Genomic DNA, 13,802 nt, shown 5'->3' on the forward strand with positions numbered 1-13,802 from the left:
CAGCCTCAACATTGTATCCATTGCTGATGACAGACAACTCATACTCTCTCACACCTAAGACTACACCAACTAAACACATGAAAAACAGTGAGGAATGCAGTACGTCCCAGTCTGCATCAACCACAGCTGCATGTAATCAAAATCAGAGAATACAGAAGTCTGTGTCCTTGGAACAACTCCTTCAGCATGTGAAAACACATGTTGCATCTACCACTCTGATGGGAAGGGGCTGCCACTAACGCTCAAAGAGATACGTCTTGATGAGTCCTCTGAATGGGAGTAGGTCCTGGGTCTGCCGTAGATGGCCCGGGAGTGCAAGGTCTTGGCGGTGAGGTAGGACAAGGAACTGCTGCTGGAGCTTGTTCATACGATGCGGTGGACAGCGGTGAGGGGGAGGCTGGTGGAGCGGACGTGGCGTGTGGGGGTGTAGAAGCTGAGTCTGCTGCACATGTAGGCTGGTCTGGCCTAATGGAGTGCATTGTGTGTCTGGGTGTGGAGCTTCAAGCTGATCCACTTGCTGATGGGGAACCAGTGTAGGTCTCACATTTGGGGGATGATGTTGCTGCGGTGGGGGACGTTGACAATCAATGAGCCGTAAGTGCATTGGATGTGTTGCAGTAGTAGTAGGTCTTTGTCACGGAATCCTGCCTACAGTGCGTTGCAGTAGTCCAGTCTGCTGGTGCTCAGGGCCTGCGTCAAAGTTATTTTTGTCTGGGGTGGGGATCCACTTGTGGATCCTGCATAGCATGTGGAGGCACTTGTAGCATGAGGGGAAGATGGCGTTGACCTGCTCAGACATGGAGAGGGAGGAGTACTGGAAGTATTGTAAGTTGCGTGTATGGTCAGTGAGTGTTGTTGCTGTTCCCAGTGTGGTTGCCCGACAGGAGTTGTCCCAGGCTCAGGGTGTGGGTCCGAGGATGAGAACCTGTGTCATCTCCAAGTACAGTTTCACACGGCTGCTCCTCATCCAGTTGGTGAGGGACTTCATTTCCACGTGGAGGTTTGTTCATGGTGTGTGTGGGTCCCTGGTGATGGAGTGCAAAATGCCACATGCACTTCCTACTGTGCTGGAACTTGTCCCCAATACACACCAACAAAACAGACATCAGGACATGCACTCAAGTTGAATGTTGCAAGTGTGCAAGCACTGTCTGCCCATGTGCCATGTTTTTTGGTAAACATTTTGTATCCATCAAATGATTAATGCCATGTCACTTTTTGTACACATGAGTGATGATGTGTCGCTTGAACTTTGACATGTTGAAACACAGCAAAGTCAAAAAGGGTAGATGACTCTAAATTGTGCATTTGTACACCACATGTCAGACATGATCATAAACATACATCTATTTTTGATTTCAGGCCATGGTACACCTACTCTGGAGCTGGAAGCCATGTTTGAAACGGACAATGAGGGTGGTGAAAGTGTAACAAGTATGGGCACAGGAATCATCCAGGACATAATACAATCACTACAAACTCCCTCTCCACCCACAAGAAGGCAAAGCAGCCCAGTGGGATCTCCGGTTGGCCAACAGGGAAGCACTCCTATGCCACCTCCCACAACATCTGTGCCTCACCAGTCGCCAAACACACTAAATTCATTTGAACAGCGTGTAGTGGATGTGCAGAGTCAGTTGGCACAGGAGGTGCGTAAGGGCATTGAGAGCATGGCAGGGACCCTAGAGGGAGTGCTCCGGTGCCTAACATCAAATACTGCCAGTGCGGAAACTGGTAGCACCACTGAAGCACCACCACGCACTTTGTTTGACGCCATGACTGAAATTTCCGAAGTCATGCAGCAGAGGCACAGACAAATGCCCACCACAAGTGCCAGCTTTGAAGTGGCCAACACTCTGAAGGAAATACAGGACACCCTCAAACAAATGACAGCCAAACAGGATGCATACCTCACAAAATTGGCTGACTACCAACGAGATGTGACAGCTGTGCTTGAGAACCAGCAAATAATGCTGAATGCATTTATGAGGTACCTGATGGGCATCGAACATGTTGCAGGTCCAACACCATCCACATCTGCAGTCCATGATGTGGCTATGCCCACTGTGTTGACTGCCCCACTGGTCACACCATCAGCTGTGACAAACGCATCTGATGAAGATGAATCTGAAGATTTCCCAGTCCTCCGCAGAACAATGCGTTAGAAGCACATATTGTCAGGAGTCGGATTCTCCTTCAGGAGCAATTGTTGTCATCACAAACTACATGTTCCACAAACCCTGTGATCTGGGTGGAAATGTTGTACCGTCTAATTTTCTTACTATTCCTACTGTGTCAACAGAAACATCTTCACCATGTTCAAGGAGATAATCTGGGAGGATTATTGTAAAGCCTGTCAAGCTCAATGATTACATGTTGTAATTATCTATGCTGCAATCATTGTTTGAATTCTTGTTCAAGTTATATTTTAAGATTTTTTTTTTATTTTTTTTATTTTTAGAAGGGAAGATGTGTTACATTATCCTTGTTATATTCCTTAAATGTTTAGAATGTTAATACATTCATGATCCATGTCAGAATGTTGTACTGACACTTGAAGAATAGCTTTTGATGTGCACACATCTTGGTGTCATCTCTCAAGAATAAAACTTCATGAAGACAACTCTTTTTCTGCGTTTTTATACTTTTTAAAAGAGTATATAAGGGCGGAACCTTCGGAGAAAGACGTTGGATTATTTTTGTACCTGACCCGGAGGTGGAGTATGAGGTTCATCCTTGGGAGTGCTTGTTCCTTGTGTTTCCTTGTCTTGGTCCTCTCTGTTCCTACCTGCCGATTTTGCAGGATTCCCCGTTGGCTGAGCCTTATTGCACTGGCTCGTGCGGGGAACATTTCTTTTGTTTCTGTGCTCGCCAAACCTCGGCGGGTTTCCCAAGTCCTGGAGGTGTCCTCCGTTGGCTGAGCCTTCTTTCTTCGGCTTGTGCGGTGGACGTGTATAGTTTTCCTGCTTTCAATGCTCTCCGTTGGCTGAGCCTTCTTTCAACGGCTTGTGCGGAGTAGCTCTGTTGTGGGTTCTCACGTCTTGTGGAACCCGTCCTTCGGACCCAGACCTGTGTGCTCTTCGACCAGGTACTGTACTTACATCTTATAGGGGTGACGTAACCCCAACCTTTTAGTTTGTTTTGGTCCGTATGCAGAATGGTCCTTGTTAGGATATGGTGAAACCTGATTTCGGACATTCATCTGTTCGGTTATGGTATGTACTATTGAGTACTATTGTCATTTGTAAAGTAGGGAAAAGGTCTACCCTAGCTAAACTCACGGCTGATTGTGTATTTCAGGTGGAGAACCTACACGCTTCATACACATATCCAGGACCAGTTAGTAGGGGAAGAGAATTATCTTCAGGGCCTCTCTTATTTTCGTTACAGGTATAGGGAACTGATATCTAGAGTATTTCATGTGTACATCCTTTACTTTAAAGAGAGATACGATCATTATTGTTATTTTGTCGTTCCAGATCTCCCTCCCTGCCGTTCCCTTCCTTTCCTCCCTGTTCCCTTCCCCTTTGCCCTCACTTGATCCTTCCTCGACCCAGGCTATCATAGCTTTCTGGGTCCGGTTAGATCAGGAGGTGGCCCCAATTTCATCATCCCGCTGATCACGAGGACTTGGAGGATAACACATATAGTAGCAGGACAATAAATGAACACTGTCTGGTGCTCATCATACCCCAGTAATGTCGATAAACACATTACTGGTAGGCAAAGGATGAACAATAAATGATCTGTGGCCTCCCTCCAAGAGGTGAACTCATGATGTTGACATTCCCTTATCACACAATTAAAAACTACTCACTCATGTTCATGTGTGTACTGTGCATGTACATCCTCAACCCTACTGTATGTCTCCCTTCAGTATTAGAGTCCTCTCATACCTTGATACATGCTAAGTTGTCACTTACATCAATTTGCTAACACAACATGCAATGTCCAACTGGAAAGGTTCTGAAAGTGACTAGGAATTGTGTGTACTACAGCATTGCTAATGTGCTACATAACGAATGATGTAATAAGTTAGAATGACTAACACTACAAGTTTGTACAAGGAGGGGGTGAGTGTTAAAATCAGATCTGCTTGCACACTACCATTAATGTGGGTGTGTCCAAGGTGTATGCATGTGATGATGAAATATCTGACATACCACATGTATGTATGAAAGCAAAACATCAGTACGAGGCTGGCATCAAAGGCACATCCTATGGATTATGTATATAGGGACAATTGTTGTGCAGAGTTGAAGCACATCTGTGAACATACACAACATGTGCAAGACCAGCTGAAGTTAGCCTGGATGTGAAAACCACCCCCACTACAAATGCAGCACTCCATGTATGCAACCCTGTGAGATAATACAACTGTCTGCTCAGGACACCGTGTAAATACCAAGCAACAGTCTCATGTTGACACTGCTGAAGCACCTTACCCCGTCAGCTGACAATTACAGCTATGAACACCCAGCTGTATGCCAATGCACAGTGTTGCCTGAGCTGCATCCTCCTACACACATGTCCTGCCCACAGATATGGCATAAAAATGTGTGATGCCAACTACAGCCGCTGGCACTAGTTACGTTGCCTGGGTCACATCTGCAACTGGCATTGCATACGCAATACACAACTTGTACAAGATCAGGCAGACATACGGGCACCAACACCATGGAAGGATGCCTTGCCATCATCTTCAGGAACTGCCTCCAACAGACTAATGCCATTATGACCAAGTGATAGCACAGTCCTGAACATGTCCACTCCTGTATCAAAGTCAACTACAGGACAACTCCATGTTGTACCCTTGCATACAGACATACTTGATGTGCCACAACATTTGGCTACTACAATGCAGATCACAGACAGCACAACTACCTACAATACGTGGACTATGTACAGCTCAGACACCAGTGTCACTCATTGACAAACTCAGCCTATTCAACCTCACCGCACTCCTACACAACATCACCCACATCAGATATACCCAGGTTGTCATCAACACAAGTCACAAGGTGGAACACACCCGGGCACACATTGTCATCCAAGGTAACTACTGTTTCCTTGGCCATCCCTCACATCCTCCCTGATCCAAGGCCCAATGCATTCTCTCATCATTCTGAAAACCTACCATACACATGTCAAGGGCACAGTCCCTGTGCAGACACTGGTGCAACATCAACACAGAGCCCCTTGCCTTAGCACTGATACACACCCCTCCATCCACCATGTGCCACACTAACTCAGATCATTCCCAATCCGAGATGTTGTAGTACATACGCAAATACATGGCTGCAGACTCACTTGAAGCACAACATACAACACACCAACAATGTCACCTGTGTATCCACTGACATACAACGAACAATGCTCATGTGCAGGCTGCTGGATTTAGCTTTGAGGCTCAACCAGACCCCAGGAATTGCACTCCGCCTACAGGGATAACATCACAGATAAATGTACAACTCTTCTGATCCACACAAATGCAACATCATGAAGGGCACAATCCTCTACACATCATGCCAATCCATGGCAAGCATAAACTCCATACCAAATTAAACAACATGACTGAGCTCAGCCCTCACTCACTTCACGGGAATATCATACACACTTGGTACAGTCTCCTACCACTAGATCAGCAAATTGAATGTCAACTTAGATGAACATAAGCAAGCCATACCACAAAACACCTTAGCCCAAGTAAGCCACACTACACAACATCCTCTGGAGGCCACATGTTTCACACCACAAACACCGTGATGGACATACATTAAGGAGCACCCACACACACCTGCCCACATCACTTCTTCCACAGGGCTGCATCCCCCATTGCACACAAACAGTGACAGTACATGGCCTCCAACATTGGAACATGCACCTCCACAGTAATTGCAAATTTTAACAAGTAAATGACATTAGCAGTTACACCCCTGCCGAACAAACAGACGTCAAGACCCACAGGAACATCTTTCAGCACACATTAGCAGACAGTCATTAACCAGAGGGTCATCATCCACCCAGTGATGTTCATTGGAACATACAACATCCCCAATCCTGCTCCATGACAAACAGCATCAAGAGGTCCCTCCTACACGCCACAGCAAAATCCACACAATCCTCAAAGTCGGTCACACTGCCAATCCATAGACAATATACATTGCTTCATTTCCAGAAACAATGTTCCACAACACACTAGCTGCCACACTCCACTATGGCATGCGGCAAGGTAATACACCACACTGGATTGTCTCCTCCCTTGCAGACCAGAGCAGATGATTCTGCATAACACATTTCACAGTACAACACACAGAGTACTGATGCTGAGTCCCTCAGTGACTGTCCCTCAGTACCTTTGTCTACTATGTCTACATGGCCCCACTTGCTGATAACATCAGTGGACATGGACTCTGCATAGTACCCTACGCCTAATACACCCAGCTCTGCCTCTCCCTCACCAAGGTACACAACATCACAGGACACAACTAACCACAATGGATGCAAGATGTGCCAACAAGTATGTGCCTCAGCTGGACAAATCTCCATTTGTTGTCAAAAGAGGTCATCACCCTCACAACAACCACTAGCACATGGGACTATACCTGGGGGTACCCTGGGCTGGATAAACAGTTCACCACTCATATGTGCCACACAAACTATACATTGTACAGAACACATCCCTCACCCTGTCAGTACGGATAATAGTAGTATCCTCACCATAGTTCTTCACCCTCTGCAAACTGTGCAAGAGCATCAAAATTATTGTCAACTGATGCATTGATTAGACCTGCCACACATCCATCATCATCATCCGGTTCAATGTTAATGTCCTCAATATCAGTATCAAAAATACCCTCCGGACAAAAATGATTAACGTCCAGACAACCGTAAGTAGACGTTCCCAGTGGCTCCCATGATTATACCACTACCGCCAGCACATACAGGATAACTACTGCATCCACACCCATACAGATATACTGACACTCAAGGAGTTCACACACACACACACACAGTCAGCCACAACCCTGGACAACCAAACCTCTACCAATGAATCTGCTTCGAGGCCCACAAGACATACGTCTGCAATACAGACCTAGCCATGGTCACATTTCCCTGCATCTACATAGCCAGTTTGTGAACCAGCTTTCTTTTCCACTTTCAGGAAAGACGTGGGTCATAGTGGCCCTGAGCAATGTGAAACACTGCAAACATTGAGCTACAGTCTCAATACCAGGTGGCCCAATTGATGACGGCCATTGTGCCATCTGACCCTCACTTGTTGTGACGTTGTGTGACGCCTAACCCTGCCTAATAGTCATCATCCATCACCAAGGCACATGGTCATGCGATAATGCTGCATGCATCAAATCTGACCCTTAAACGCCTTGTTCTGCGTTACAGGCACGTGCAATGGGTGTTGCTGGGTGCCTTACCAACAACATCCATTTGCTGTTCACACTGCCCCAGATGTAATAGGAACATGAAATGGGAAGCTCTGTCCAGAAATTACACAGACCCAAGGCAGGCTTGAGGAAGGCTCAATGTTGACAATTATGATGAAGTCTACTTGTCTCACCTTTTTCACACAATGCAGTACATATTGTAAGAGGAAGAGCCCGTTGTGATGATTGATTAACTGAGAGGTGTCCTTTCCTGTACAAGTCTGATGGTCCCCGCAAGGCAGACACACTTGCCCCATTGTGCAAAGGTGACTGCGTTAGCGATGAACAGGACATTGTACAACGGTGATGGTGAGAACAACAGGACTGCGCTGTATCTTGCAGACATGGCACAGTCCTGCCCTCCCTCCTGCAAAAGGGTAGCGCAACAGGAAGGGCTGCTCTGCTCCACTATGGAGAAACTTATTGAAAGAGGTCCCACAATCTTTACACATGATTGTTGTTCACATGGGCTCACCTGAGACGCATTAGCTAAAGTCCCTCAAGGGTGAGTATTGGCCTGTATGAATTAGTGATAGTGTAAGTACATCTGGCTTACAATAGCTAACATGTAATGGTAATCTCAGATATGAGATCATTGTTGACATTCCTTGTCCAGCAAGGATAACGCTCACCCAGAGCTTAATTCACAACTTCATATGCCTACAAGTCAGACTCATTGTGAAAGAAAAATATATTTTATTTGCAAAAAAAGTTCACACTAAATTAAATCTATGCTAAACTACACTACACTTATCAACACTAGAAATAAAATCCTACACTAAGCTAATCTAAGGCGCTAACATCTACACTTATCTTGTCTAACTGTTCCTATACCTACCTCACACATACTACACAACACACAGATGACCCCCCCACCCCCTATTCAACAATCACACATCAGGCACACATACACTTAATCTAAACACATACTAATTAACCTACCTAACTAAACAAGGATATATATATATATTTTTTTTTTAATTTTTCAAAACATTTAACATACACTATACATCAACCCCCCACCCACTCCTAATAACTTAACACTTATCCTAACACTATTCCTAAGTACTACAACTATCCTAAAAACTATCTGACTATTTAAACATGTAAACAAGAACAAGGTCCGTAACTTGACAGGTGCAACACCATGTCATCAACAACCACCACAGTTGTTCAATGTCTTTATTCCTGCTCGTCCATTTGAGCAATGGTGGCCTTCATGTCGGCAACCATGGACAGCAGGGTGGCCAGCTGCAGTTGCATGCCCGCAACCTTCAAAGTCAACTCCTTTTGGCCCTTTTCAAAAGTTTCCATTTTGGCCTCAATTTTGTCTATTTTGGCCATCAGGAGCACACCGTCTATATCTGCTTGCGCACAAGCCTGTTTAGGTGGCGCTACTGCAGCTCCACCTGTCATTGTCCCAAGGGCCTGTGCAGTGTTGGTTCCAGATTTTGGATGAGTGCTTGTCACTGGGGTCAGATTAGAGGCATGTCCAGATGTGGAACAACTTGCTGATCCTGCATATTGACTGTCCATTTGGGGGTCTACATCTACATGTGATCCAGTTGCTGGTCCTGAGTCAATGTGTGACCTTTTCCCCTTTTGCTTCCTGCTCCACATGTTGCATGGGGGAGTGGGAGTTGGTGATCTCCAGGCTCCTTCAGCACGTAATACCTCATGTCGGCGTCCCATCTGTCTGAATGCACGACCAACATTGCGTATGTGTCTGTATCTTTCTAGACGGATGCGATAATGCCTCTCCTCATCTTGTGACATGTTGTCTGTAATGGAGCAATGACATCCACATCAGTCTGCACTTACACATTGACACCTATACACATGCACATTATGCGATCTTCAGAACATTTTGGCAAGGGCCTATCGTTAACAGGGCATCTATTTCAAAGCATGGGGTCATCATCATCGATTGTCATACACAGGGATGCTAAGTGATGTTGCGTAATACCTAAGATGATAATTACTGTAGATGACATGTAAGGCCTCAATACATATGAGATGGTACATTCTAATGCATTTGTCCTGGGCATGAACCCAATGCCCCCCATTCACATATGCAGGCTCCTTCTCAACATGATGCAAGAGCATCTGTGTGCAGGCAAGTTTTCTCTAGGCATTGTAATTTGACACTTCATACGCAGATACAAAGCAAGGTATATGGACCATCAGCCCTGTATGCTGCACAAGGCAACACACATGTGAAAAGCACCATGTAAACAAAACATGGGCACATTAGCATTGTATTGCAAGGAGAAACACAGGTGTGTACTGCAATAGATTTGGGGACTGACTCCTATCATGTAACTCTTGTACATGGGGTGCTGCTTGGGAGTAAATATGTGGTGTGTTTTCACACAAGGCAACACACACTGCACAACACTTCTATGGTAGACGCTTCTTGACAGGGGACAACATATAGACAGCATTAAGGGCTGGTATGTGGATTGACTATGCATGATCATTGATGCAATGGACATTTAAGCACATATACATCATACCATATCAACTACTGATGTCAATAGGGAATTGTGCCGGTGACCCTTTTAGTTGCATAGGTAAGTGCATGATTGTTGTGCTAATTAATGATGGACTTGCAGCACTGTTCCATCCCTCTAACAATGGCAAGTACTGACACACGTGGGGCACAAGGAAATCGAACTTGTAGGAGGAATATCTATGTTGTACTACAATGAGCATGTCTCATGTAGCCATGGTATTAATACACTGACTATCACGTACCCCAAGGGTCCTTGCTCAGCACAACAGTCTTCGACATCTCCATGAGCACACTTGCCACCATTGCATGCACACACCACCACAACATAATATCCAATGCCAATGACACCCATCTGGTACTGTGCCTCACCCAAGACCCAGCCACAACCAAACACAACCTCCATGAAGGAAAAATAGGCACTGCAGAATGGAAGAAGGTCAGTCAGCAGATACTGTAGACACACAATACAGAGGTTATCATCCGTGGCAAATCAACAAGCGCCAGGGACGACGCCTATTGGTCCACAACAATGGTCACTGCAACAACACCCACGGACCATACACCCCACTTGGGATTCTTCCAGGTCTACTCACTCACAACTAACAAACAAGTGGACATCATGTCATCCTTCTGATTTTTCACCCTGCGCATGCTCCAATAGATATTCAGGTGGATCACCATGGGAACGTGTGAGACGGTCACCCAGGCCCTCATCAACACCCAACTGTACAAGGGGAATGCCCCATACACAGGAATCAATGCCAGACTTCACTTAGAACTACTACCCATAGTAAATGCATCGGCACAACTCTTCTACGACATCCCTCACCACTGCAGCATTTCTACAGGCCATAATGACCAACACTGGGTCACCGTCAACACAAGGATCACGTTGAGGCTCCTCACACACAAACACACACACACATACATGACATGGGCCCAGAATGACTCCTCAAGCGCCTCTTGTTCTCTGATCCTACCGGCCACCTCTGCTTCACCAGCCTCCCACTAGCCACCATACCAAGGATTGACTGCTCCACCACTGGAGGTAGATCACCCTCCTACCTGGCCACCAAGACATGAAACACCCTTGGGGCACAACTACGACTGACCAGGACCATCTTACCTTCATTTAATTACTGAAGACCTGACTATTTCATGAGTAGCAGCACACCCCCTCCCTTCAGTGACTTGAGACCATCACACCTGAGTATGGTGCTCTATGGAGGGCTAGATGTATTGTTTGATTGTGGTCTATTTTTGAGTGATGTATACTTACAGCAGCACAAGAAGTGTTACTGTGTACCATGCACACTGTAACACCTCATACATGTGACCCTTATATTTGTGTTCATGAATTTCAACATGGTGCCATTGAGTCCTTGACACTTCCATGCACATGTGATGTGTAAACATGATGCATGCAAGAATGATGCTTTTGGACTGTCTGCATACATGTCATGCATGAGGAGACATTGTAAGCATACAGACAAAGATAGTAATGATTTCACACTCACCAGTGGCCTTAGGATTCTTGAAGGACTCCACCTCATCCCTTGTGTATGGTGGTGGCCCACCTACAAGTGAAAGACAAAATACCAGAATGTCAGCGTATGCAGCATCTTTCCACACAGTACAGACATTACATGAGAGTCAGTTGTATCTTCAAGATTGGCTTACGTGCGTCCCATGAGGCAACGTAAATCAGACAACAGTCTATGGCTAACTGCTTCACATGTGAAGCACACTCTTGCACTGCATGTATTACACACGTGATCCCTTGTTTGTGGTGTCACATTGAGATGGCATTTGCTAAAAATCTGCACACTTGGTCCATTGTGAAAATATGTTATTGTCATGTAGATGTATGTGATTGTGGTTTTATGGGGGACGTTGGTACAATGGTGAATGTGAACATCTGAGTATTCACAGATGTGGCAGCAGATTAATGCGTCACACAACAAAAAATCAACTATCCGCCATATGTATTCAAACAAATCTCGATTTTACGTTGCCTTTTTGATAATTAACTCCTCCCCAATACACATATGGCTTATCATTTGCTTATTCACCATTCACAGATGTACTGGCACCCTTAGATGTGTCAGTGTGTCAGCTTCATTGATGGGTGCAATGTGACAAGAACTGCAAGCAACATGCATTTACACACATACACATTGATGTGTGTGCAAATACACCATGTACACGGTATTCACATTACATGCAAATTTCCAGGCCTTGTAGATGTGTGCCTATTTCCAACGTGACTAAGCACAAGAGTGGATTACAAATATGATTGATGTTGTTGTTTTTGCACAACAAACATGTCACCGGACATAATCCCAGCTGTATGATGTATCCTATGTTTGGGTATGCAAACAAACCTTACTCAGCCCTTGGTATGCCATCATGTATGCACATTGTTGCATAAGTGTATTGTTATTATCATGTTGTTTTCCATTCTGTACTGCATTTTACATCACAAGTAGTTAGTGTACATCCAGTCATTGTGTTGAATCCAAGTAATGAAACGTGATACTTCCTGCACACAGTCATGTAGGAGGGTTGATGCCATTGCATGTTTTGCACTCAATTGACACTTGTGCATCTTCTTTGCACACAGATGGTACTGTAGCACATTGTGTATTCAGAAAAACACATACAAAGACGTGTGTGGATAGAATTAGAACCACTACAGGGTTACTTGTGATGTTGGAAGACATATGCTCCTCTGAGGTGATGTCCCTGTAGATTATTACTCAATGTACAGGGCCTACACTGTTTGATGGAGTGTGGAGCATGAAGTTTGCATCCAAGTAGCTGTTGATGTTATGCAATACTTAGTATGTTTAGACCCATTTTTAATAGGATATTGTCACTGCGTGACATATTGTCTCAAGAATCCTTCATGCATACATATGATATTCCAGGATGGAACATGTTGTTCCCTTAAGCTAGCATATTTGTGCCTTTCCCTGGCCTTGACCACAAAGTGCTGTCATGCAGTAGGACAATACCTATTGCACCATGATGCAAGGGTGGCTGTGTTGCATTGAAGAATGTATTTGTACCGTATGGGATACCTTCCTGTACGTCAATGGTCAAACTGCATACACATTTTTTGTTGTGTGCTGCACAATGCAGCTGCACACAGGGAAATATGACATACATGGATACATGTAAACTTCACTCCCTGTGGCGCCTCACTTACACCTCCCCAGGGCAGGCATGTGCTTTTTGCGCTGACTCACACTTGTACATCTCTGGCCTTATCTTCATAGGGCTTGCGCCGCCAGAGCGTAACTTTACCACATGTTAATGAGTGTTGCTGCAGCGGCAGAAGGCCTTCATTACAGAGGCCCCTGGAGCATTGACTAAAGTCCATGGATGTTGGTGTGAAGATGCCAAAGAACACCCATTGCAAGCCCTTTTGACACATGACAATGCATTGAAAGTGCTGACCTTTATCATGCATGATTATGCCTCAATGAGCGGCATAGTCCAGCATGGTGAAGATCAATCTTGCTTGTGCGTTACCACTACGTCAGTAGAGGCCATGTGTATCATGCCTTTTGTGAATTGCTAAGTCTGAGAATTGCAGGATTTTGCCGTTGGAGCATTTCAAACAGACTACTTCCATGGCTTAGGATGTATGAAACATTTGCCATTTACGGAATTGCAAAATTTTTAAAAACCTCATTTTGCCATGGCATTTTGGTACTTGCAAATTTGCTATTAGTTAAGTGCTATGGGCCTCATTTATGAATTTTTGCCGTAGGGAAGCGCATCAGGCCTTCCTGCTGCGCTTCCCTACGGCAAAAGAGAATGAGAGAAATGCGCCA

Source organism: Lissotriton vulgaris, chromosome 2_1 (assembly GCF_964263255.1).
Source record: "Lissotriton vulgaris chromosome 2_1, aLisVul1.2, whole genome shotgun sequence".
In the NCBI taxonomy this organism is placed as follows: domain Eukaryota; kingdom Metazoa; phylum Chordata; class Amphibia; order Caudata; family Salamandridae; genus Lissotriton; species Lissotriton vulgaris.